This window comes from Penaeus monodon, chromosome 6, assembly GCF_015228065.2.
Source record: "Penaeus monodon isolate SGIC_2016 chromosome 6, NSTDA_Pmon_1, whole genome shotgun sequence".
NCBI lineage: Eukaryota > Metazoa > Arthropoda > Malacostraca > Decapoda > Penaeidae > Penaeus > Penaeus monodon.
In genome coordinates, this window is record NC_051391.1 from 31,314,326 (window position 1) to 31,316,907 (window position 2,582).

The following is a 2,582-nucleotide window of genomic DNA, read 5'->3' on the forward strand; positions in this document are numbered from 1 at the left end:
ACACACACACACACACACACACACACACACACACACACACAACACACACACACACACACACACACACACACACACACACGAAGCAACTAGAGTGTAAATGCACGTATGTAATAATGAAGAACAGTGTCATAATCTGCATGCATGACAGAGTATCAAATTTTCTAGTGAGATTCACACGATTTCTATAACTTGTGTAGTGTAACGACAGCGAGAGAGAGAAGAGAGAGAGAGAGAGAGAGAGAGAGAGAGAGAGAGAGAGAGAGAGAGAGAGAGAGAGAGAGAGAGAGAGAGAGAGAGAGAGAGAGAGAGAGAGAGAGAGAGAATAAAAGATAAAGATAATAAAAAGGAGATGAGAGGACAGAAAGACAACCCTACTCCAGGCAGGGGGGGGGGGTCATGGAAAGGGAAACGACGCGACGTTTGAAAAGGGAATGTGAACGAGCAAGATCGGTTGCAGAGGTTGCAAAGAGGTCACGGAGGCGGGTAAGCGGCTGAGTGAGCGACCTTGTTTCTCGGCCGAGCTACGTAACGATGGCGAAAGCCGCCTGACGTAATTCTCGAGCGAGCTCCGTCGGTGCAAGAACCCTTCGCGCGGGACTCGGCCGAGGCGCGAAGGAGGGTTGCACATGGCGCTTCGTGGGCGGCCATGGGCGGCTTCACGAGCGCGTTTGCATGCGGAGGCAGCCGGAGAAGCGGGCATGCATGCAAACACATAAGCATACAGTTATTAATTCATATTCACACACACACACACACACACACACACACACACACACACACACACACACACACACACACACACACACACACACACACACACACACACACACTCAAGAAACGAGCCAAAGGTCAACGAAAAGAAATGGAAAACATTTAAGAATAAAGATACGAAGAAGAGGCCGAAGCTCAACACAAAGGAAACTTGTGCAGAGCGGCCTCACTTCGCAACATCGACTACTTTCTCATTTCTTAAACTATTTCCTCTAGATTTTCCTCCCTGTCACTTATTTGGATTCAGTGGCCGACAACATATTTCCCGCCGGTACCTCCATATCTAAAAAACGATTATATCTGGTCATTCAAACGCGACGCGACTAGCGAAAGACACAAAATGGTGATAACAGCAACGACGCCCATCCCGTTACACAGGAATCAGCTCCGTGGTGTAATATGTCAGGCGTTTTGGGGAGAGAAGGAGGGGAGGGAGAGGGGACGAGGAGGAGGAGGGGAGGTAAGAGGATGGAGAGGGGTGGGAAAAGGGGGAGGGAAGGAGAAAAGAAGAGCTGGAGAATGGAGCGGAGGGAAGAGAATGGAGATGAGTAGGAAAAGGGGGAAGGGGAAGGGAAGAAGATGAAGGAAAGAGATGAGAATAGAGGTGAAGAGGAGGTGAAGGAGGAAGAGCAGGAGTGGAGGGGACCGAAGAGGAAGGAGAGGGATAGGGTAAAGGAGGGAAGGGAGGGGACGGGAGGAAGAGTAGGAGAACTGAGAATTAAGGAAAAGGGAGAAAAAGGGGAAGGATCAGGGAGAAGGATGGGGCGAAGGAGATAAAGGAATAGAAGGGAAATGAGAGAGGAAAACAACCTGAAAATAGGGAAAAGAAAAGAACGGATAGGAAAGAAGGAGGGAAGAGGGATGAGGAAGTAGGAAGAAAAAGATGGGAACGCGAGATGGAAAAGCATACGAAGAGAGAAAAGAGGACAGGTAGTAAGTAGGAAAAGGAGGCGACCCCACCTTGGCCTCCCCAGTGAAAGTCAAATACCCCGCCATTGCTTACCCTGCTGCAATAACTGCCCTTCTTACCCCCCCCCCCTCCTGGTCTATCCGCGACACGTGACCTCTTGGCGGATACTCGAACCTCCCTGAACAAGTATCCTTTGGCGCAGTCGCCCGCCTCTAGAAGCTTCTGCATGCTATGTTATCGCTACCGCTGTGTCGAGCGTGCTATCTTATCTTTCGTTATGGGGTTTAAAAATTCAATATCACAAAGCTCTTAGGATTATATATATTATATATCTATTATATTCACCTGTCTGCCTGTACTCTCTTTATCTTGCTCATCCATCTAACTATCCTCTTATTTATTTTACATATTTTCTGTTCAGTTGATTTAGCTCTTCTATTTAATCACTAATCCAACTTCTCTTTACCTCCCGGAAAAGGGTAGCCGGGTAGGAGGAGAGGAAGAGGAGAGGCGAGAAGCAGAGATCGGGTTTTGGGGAAATCCTGTCCCGGCCGAGGCGCGCCGTCGGCTAGCAGAGAGAACGGTTCGTCCTTTTCGAATTTGATGTTCTATTATCATTATCATTGTTGTTATTATTATTGTTGTTGTTGTTGTTGTTATCATTGTCATTATCATTATCATTATCTTATCATCATCATCACCGGCATCATCTCCACCATCTACTTTTATTGCTGCGTTTGAATAGCCGTTGGTGCACTTGGGCTGATGATAATTTCTTTGGATAAATACTGAATGATATCCATTTTCTTTTTGTTTATTTTTTTTAATTGTGATTATTCCTCTGGAGACATCCAGTAAGAGAAGAAAGTGGAAAATCGTTAAAGTTTCTGCAATATAATTC